This window comes from Bombina bombina, chromosome 8 (assembly GCF_027579735.1).
Source record: "Bombina bombina isolate aBomBom1 chromosome 8, aBomBom1.pri, whole genome shotgun sequence".
Lineage (NCBI taxonomy): Eukaryota > Metazoa > Chordata > Amphibia > Anura > Bombinatoridae > Bombina > Bombina bombina.
Window position 1 is genome coordinate 31,380,120 of NC_069506.1, and position 8,563 is coordinate 31,388,682.

Below are 8,563 nucleotides of genomic sequence, written 5' to 3' on the forward strand. Positions count from 1 at the left end.
CAATGTATATTGAAATGAACTAGGGATTTTTTGGCATCCTGTTTGTCCATACTCACATTAAACAATTATGTTGATCTGTCTCTCCTCCCGATGCATAAAAAGATCTTTCACATATAGAGAAACATTGGTCCTTAAACCTTTTTGCACTGTAACAGCACTGGTGTTATATAAAAATCGTGTGTGTCTCCATATATAACGTTCATATACCTGTGTTACCCCATTCATTGCATTAAAGCAGGGATAGCAAAGTCAAAATTTAACTTTCATGATTCAGATAGGGAATGTTATTTTAAACAACTAATTAATGTACTTTTATAATCAAATTTGTTTTGAAAGCTAAACCTAGGTAGGTTCATATGATAATTTCTAAGCCATTGAAGGCTGCCTCTAATCTGAATGCATTTGACATTTTTCACAGCTAGAGGGCGTTGGTTCATGTGTTTTATATAGATTACATTGTGCTCACTCACGTAAAGAATGCTTTTGTATTTGCTTTTCACAACAGGAGACTGATAGTTCATGTGGATAACAATGTGTACTGTTCACGCCTGAAAAGTTATTTAAAAGTTAGCACAACACAGTACTAAATGCAACTCAATATATTTTAAATAGTCAATATCATGTGATCAGGGGGTTGTCAGAAGATGCTAATCACAGAGGTAAAAAGTATTAATATAACTGTTTTGGTTGTGTAAAACTGGGGAATGGCTAATAAAGGGATTATCTATCTTTTAAAACAATATCAATTCTATTGTAGACTGTCCCTTTAAAGGGATAGAAAGGTCAAAATTGAACTATGCACAGGTGCACTTTAATTTTAAACTAAGCGTTTTGCAGTATACTTCCCATAGCAAAAACACTTCTAATAAAATATATCACTGTTTTTCTGCAGCATATGCACATATCATGTGATGGCCTATATCCCAGTATTCAGGCACCACACCTTCTCAGAGAGTCATTGGTGGATTGTATGACATAAATTAAAGTTATGGTAAACAATGTATTTCTCGAAGGTGCCATCATAAAGATTATCATAAATAAAGTATATATTTTTTTCTATTACTAACTCCAGACACTTATATTTCACATTGTTTTTCAGCGGTCATCTGCGCTCCAAAACCGGCCCCGCTCTGTAGTACTTTTTTTTTTTTCAGCACGATCCACAAATCCTAAGCAAAGTCAGCTGCCTCGCTGTTTTCAATGAGTAACCACATCCGAAAAACATGCATGCGTACTACCACTCTAGTCCTGTAACATTGAGTGATGTTTGTAACTGTGCTGTCACTCAGCTTACCACCGCCCAAATATGTGACGTTTCAATAGGTCAACCCACCATGAACGTCACAGAATCGAATAATGGAGATTCTAAGTGGGAAGAGGGAAAGCTGCTGATGGACAGATAATAAAATTCATTATATTGAATAAAATTAAATAAAAAATTCAAAAATAAATGATGCGATTAACATCTACAAATGAAAGTGAATGCATACATATAATATAGATTAGTGATTGTTTACTATCACTTTGGGCTAGATTTATCAACGCTGAGGCGTACAGGGGCGCGTATACGTGCCCATGTACGCCTCAGCTCGCCTGTGGCGGGGCGAAATTACCCGCAAGTAATTAACATTGCACACAAGCGCCAATCACGCGTGGGCAGGAGCTGTCAATCTCCTCGGTCAGACTCGACCGAGGAGATTTAATTTCGCCACAATAGAGGTGGCGAAGATGTTAGGGAAGCAGCGGTCTGATGACCGCTGCTTGATAAATCGCGGCGAGCAAGTTCTTGTGAGAACTTGCTGCCGCAGGGGCTTGATAAATCTAGCCCTTTAAGTTTTCGCAGAAGCAATACACACCACCTTCAACTCTCTGAGCTTGATTACTGGTGCACGGCCCCTCACAGGACAGCAGTGATACACACCTCTGCCAGTGAAGTGTACACTTGAGTAATCTTGCCCTTTATATGGTAACTTGATTTGCTTTAGTTTGTCCCATATTGCTCATTTTATTCATGTGGCCTGGAATTCTACTTTATTGTAGCTTCCATTGCTGCTGTAAACTCTGTAGCTGGTGGTAAAATAAAACATCTCTAGACTTCAGTTGAGATGCTTGTTACCACCAGGGTACACAGTCTACAGCAGCAATGTAAAATATGCCTTTGTTTGATAATGTTAAAGGACCAGTCAACACAGTACATTTGCATAATCAACAAATGCAAGATAACAAGACAATGCAATAGCACTTAGTCTGAACTTCAAATGAGTAGTAGATTTTTTTCTGACAATTTTAAAAGTTATGTCTTTTTCCACTCCCCCTGTACCATGTGACAGCCATCAGCCAATCACAAATGCATACACGTACCATGTGACAGCCATCAGCCATTCATAAATGCATACACACTTACTCTTGCACATGCTCAGTAGGAGCTGTTGACTCAAAAATTTTAAATATAAAAACACTGTTCACATTTTGTTAATGGAAGTAAATTGGAAAGTTGTTTAAAATGGCATGCTCTATCTGAATAATGAAAGTTTAATTTTGATTGAGTGTCCCTTTAAATTACATACGACAATCCACTCACACAATTACAATAATTACAATAGATGTCAATATAGATTTATGGCCCTATGCCTTGGCTGTTGGGTATGTGACATTGCCAGTGCAGTGGATTTAATGTAGGTTTCTGGTCGTGACAGCTACGTACGTTTATAGCGTGTGAGTAATTGAAATACTTTAATCATGAAAAAAAAGGATAGATGCATCCATTTAAAAGGACGCTCAAGTCAAAAATAAACTTTAGTGATTCAGTTAGAGCAGGGAATTTTAAACAACTTTCTAATTTACTTCCATTAACAAAATGTGCACAATATTTTTATATTTACACTTTTTTGAGTCACCGGCTTCTACTGAGCATGTGCAAGAATTCACAGAATACAGTATACGTCTATGCATTTGTGATTGGCTGATGGCTGTCACATGATACAGGGGGAGTGGAAATAGACATTACTTTGAAATTTGTCAGGAAAAAAACTACTACTCACTTTGAGTTCAGAATAAATGTTATTGCATTGTCTTTTTATCGTGCATTTGTTGATTATGCCAATTTACTGTATTTACTGGTCCTTTAAATATATTTAAACAGCTTGGTATAATGATATAATCTGATTCTGAACGTGATAGATCAAATACAAAAGAAAAAATATATAGTAAAGTACAATTTAAATAATATTCTAATTAAATGATTGAGACAAAAACAAACTCATATTTTCTAGAGATTTTAATAAAAACTCAAAATACACAGTACCCCTGTTTGTTCTGACAAGGTTGCAAGGCAATTCGCCATTACCACCTAACTTAGAAACGAGTGTAAAACGTTTATTTAAAAGGACAATAAATCAAAACATTGTCTTTCATGATTCAATCAGATGATACAATTTTAAACACCTTCCCAATTTACTTCTATTATCTAATTTGCTTTGTTCTTTTGGTATCCTTTATTGAAAGAATACCTAGGTAGTCTCAGGAGCTGAGAGCTAGCTTCTGATTGGTGGCTGCACATATATACCTGTTGTCATTAGCTTACCAATGTGTTCAGTTGGCTCCCAGCAGTGCATTGGTGCTCCTTCAATAAAAAATACCAAGAGAATAAAGCAAAATTGAAGTTAACGTGCATCGAGTTAGCACGACCTCAAAGCTCTGGTTAACTGTTTCACGAAACAAAAAAGTGTCACAAAACACTTAAAAAATACACTACAAAGTACAGTCACACTCATAATAACACATCTAATAAAAATTATTCAAAAAAATATTGCACAAAAAAGTTATAAGGGCTCAAAGATATGAGATCTCCGGTGTAAGAAAAAAAAGGCAGGCAAAGGGCTTTAACATTTAGATACATATATATACGTCTAAAAATGTATATAAATATATATATATATATATATATATATATATATATATATATATATATATATATATATATATATATATATTTGTGTGTACATATGCATTTATGTATTTATATGTATTTACATACATATACACATACAAACACATAAATACATATATATATATATATATATATATATATATATATATATATATATATATATACACCCTGTTCCAAATTATTATGCAGATTCTATTTCAGTGTCACAAAGATTAAATTTTTTTTTTTTCAGTTTAACTCATGGATGGCATTGTGTCTCAGGGCTCTTTTGATCACTGAAAACAATCTCGGACACCTGTGATAATTAGATTGCCAGGTGAGCCCAATTAAAGGAAAAACTACTAAAGGAGGGTGTTCCACATTATTAAGCAGAGCACCATTTTCAAGCAATATGGGGAAGAAAAAAGATCTCTCTGCTGCTGAAAAGAGTGAAATAGTTCAATGCCTTGGACAAGGTATGAAAACATTAGATATTTCACGAAAACTTAAGCGTGATCATCGCACTATTAAGAGATTTGTGGCTGATTCAGAGCACAGACGGGTTCGTGCAGATAAAGCCACATTGAGGAAGATTTCTGCCAGATCCATGCATCGGATCAAGAGAGCAGCTGCTAAAATACCATTACATAGCAGCAATAAGATATTTGAAGCTGCTGGTGCCTCTGGAGTCCCACGGACATTAAGGTGTAGAGTCCTCCAGAGTCTTGCAACTGTGCATAAACCTTCCATTTGGCCACCACTAACCAATGCTCACAAGCAGAAACGGCTGCATTGGGCAGAAAAATACATGAAGACTAATTTTCAAACAGTCCTGTTCACTGATGAGTGCCGTGCAACCCTGGATGGTCCAGATGGATGGAGTAGTAGATGGTTGGTGGATGGTCACCCTGTTCCAACAAGGCTGCGACGTCAGCAAGGCGGTGGTGGAGTCATGTTTTGGGCCGGAATCATGGGAAGAGAGCTGGTCGGCCCCTTTAGGGTCCCCAAAGGTGTAAAGATGACCTCTGCAAAGTATGTGGAGTTCCTGACTGACCACTTCCTTCCCTAGTACAGAAGGAAGAACTATGCTTTCCGTAATAAAATCATCTTCATGCATGACAATGCACCATCTCATGCTGCAAAGAATACCTCTGCATCAATGGCTGCTATGGGGATAAAAGGAGAGAAAGTCATGGTGTGGTCTCCATCCTCCCTTAGACATGAATAAGGACATGGGTCCGAAACGTTGTCTGTTTTAAAGTGGCTAAATAAAAACATGATGTTTTAATACAATTGGTGGTGCAGCTATACTATTATTTTTGGACTGTTTTCTTGGGACCTTGGTGCAGGTCCAATAGTTGGCACACCTGCAAACAAGTTTTGCTACACCCTTGGTGCTTGGGCAATTTCTGACTTTTCTTCAATCCTATTGAGAACCTTTGGAGCATCCTCAAGCAAAAGATCTATGAGGGTGGGAGGCAGTTTACATCCAAACAGCAGTTCTGGGAGGCTATTCTGACATCTTGCAAACAAATTTAAGCAGAAACTGTCCAAAAACTCACAAGTTCAATGGATGCAAGACTTGGGAAGCTGCTATCAAATAAGGGGTCCTATGTTAAAATGTAACGTGACCTGTTAAAATGTTTAAAAGTTAAAATGTTGTTCAAAGTTTGATTGAAATAGCTTTTGATTTCAGTAAATATGCTACAAACACAACAAATGACAATTTTCAGTTCTTTACAACTTATAAAGTGTTTTAAAACTTACTGTGCGTAATAATTTGTAACAGTGCATTGTAAGTTTTTTATTTTGAAAAAAAAATACTGTTTTCATTAGGAGGTTTGTACAATAAAATTTGAATTGTACTCTTAATAGTTGATAACATGAGAATTATGCTGACTGTTGTTTACATCAATTACTTAGGTAAATGAGAAAGATATCATTGGCATAATAATTTGGAACAGGGTGTATATATATATATATATATATATATAAAACACCGAAGGTGACTGCACTCTCAGACTGGACTGGGTACACATCCTATGACCCTGCAACATGCTCAGCCCTGAGTGCAAGTAGGGTGTTTTTCACTTTTTTTTGCTCCATTGACTTCTATGGGGGAATAGGTTATTGCTCTCGCAATATTCTAAGTTCGTCTTTTTACACACATCTGGTTAGCGCGTAATCAAAAAACAGTTTACTTTTAAACTCATAATACGAGCGCTACCCGGTGTGCGCAAAATGCTTACTTCTAGCGCAGTTAATGCTCCACTTGTAATCAACCCTTTGTGTTTCATATTCCTCTAACACTTGCAAAACATAAAATAATAAAATATCACCATAGATAAATAAAATGTCCAAAACCATGTGGCAGGAATCTTCTTTCACAGTCTAATGATGCAAACGGTTTATGATTCCATGAGCCCAACTGACAATGCTATACATATGGTACTCAAGACGTGCGCTGCTGAGGCTGGCTTCGTATTTTCTCGTGGAAGTGAGCTAATTTTCAACAATTGGTAAAAAATAGGTAAACGTGTTAATACAGTAAAAAAAAATGTTTTCGTTTTTTTTTTAATTGTACATTCAGATTCCATCGTTAGGGCGGATCACATCATATGTGTAATTAGGGGAGTGTACTGAGAATCGATATTTGATTGGCTAGAGGGGGTACATATACAGCAGGTCTGTTTAAAGTATATTCACAGCCTGATGAAACGGCTCTGTGCAGCCGAGAAACGCGTTTCTGGATTTTAAACCAGAACTGCTTTATACCTCTAATCTATCCTCGGAATGAGTGAGCATTTGGGCATTGACAGCGCGCACCATATCCACACACCCCTTCCAGCATATGTGACGATTGGATACTCTGGAGGAAGGTGTGAGCGCAGGTCCGATCCCGATTGGCAGAAGGATTCACATGACCGGCTGGTGGCCATTGCTGTGTGGTGTCTGCTGGGCGACTGTAAGGTCCCAGTTTGCGATTTCGGGCACTTTTTTTAGTGCCGCTCCGTTTGTGAGTACATTTCCCGTCCACTTTTATTGTCTGTTCTTATCCTGACGATATCACCCTATTGGCGCCTTCTTCTTTCCTGCTTTAGGACTTTCATACATTCAGATTCCATGACTCTTTAAAGGGATATGAAACCCAATAATTTTGTTTTGTGAATCAGACAGGACATACATTTCACCTTACTTCTATTATCATATTTCCTTCATTCCCATGTTATTCTTTTTTGAAGAGGTACCAAGGAAGGTGTTTGGAGCACTACATGTCAGGAAATAGTGCTGCATCTAGTGCTCTTGCAAATTTATCACGTTCTTGCAAATCTGCTGAGATATAGTGCCCCAGACATGTGCACACTCCTAAACTTACGGCCTTTCACTTTGTTGGAGATAATACAAGAACACAGAAGCGCCACATGGCCCAATATTGTTTGATAACAAATATAAATAAGGTATCAGGTAGATACACTCACATTTGGTGCGGCACCCCTAGTGGTGCAGATTAAGCAGTCTGGGATCAGTTAGCAGTCACCCAGAAGACTGGCCTCTGGTGGATATTCGGTAATATTTAGTAGAGCACCTTCCCTGGTGCAAACTAGGCAGGCTGGGTTTAATACAGTCAACCAGCAGACTTAGAACCAGTGATCTGGAACTCCCCAGGATCCACAGGTGGAGATGTAGACGATAATAAGCAAGAGTGGTAGATAAAATAGTCCGGCAGCAAGTGGTAATTATGTAAAAATACTTACTTTATTTAAAATAATAATATAATAAAAGCTACGCGTTTCTCAGCCCAACAATGGCTGTTTCATCCACTTTGTTGGAGAGATACCTAGGTACGTGTTTGTAGTGCTACATGGCAGGACATAGTGCTGCCATCTAGTGCTCTTGTAAATAGATAACATTCTTGCAAAACTGCTGACATATAGTGCTCCAGGCGAGTGCATGCTCCTGAGCTTACATCCCTGCTTTTCAACAAACGATACCAAGAGAATTAAGAAACTTTTAGTGTAGAAGTACATTAGACACATGCTCCATCTAAATCACATTTCTTTTTAAACTCTCAGACAGGTATGTGTTAGACAGATTAATAATTTACCTGTGTACTTCCTTTCTAGAAATACAATCAATGTGAGACAGATTGAAATGGAGGGGGTGGTGTTCAGTTACTGGCTTTTTATCAACCAAAGGAATGCATGAATAATATTTAGTGAAACATTCAAGGTAACCTGGGCACCGCAGTTGCTGAATTTAGCCGATACCAACACTCTGGATATTAGAGCCTAAAGCAGGTAACAGCGATATTCATATATAAACAATCTAATCAATGTGCTTTTTGTAAACTCCGTCCTCTCCCCTCTGATTTCTTTCTACTCTTAAAACACATCATTAAAATGTTGTTGTGCACATTGTTGCCAAAATTTGAAAAACATTCCAGGGACAATTTGTAGCAGAGCAATCAAATAAGCAGATTATAGAAGTACAGACAAACAGGTTGCATAGCTCTGCCCAAAAACCACGTAAAGTAAATTGCATATAATATGCACAAAATATGAAATATTGTATTATTCAGTCTAATCTGTAAAATGCAGGAAAATATAAATTATTTTATCATTCTGCTATTCTAAT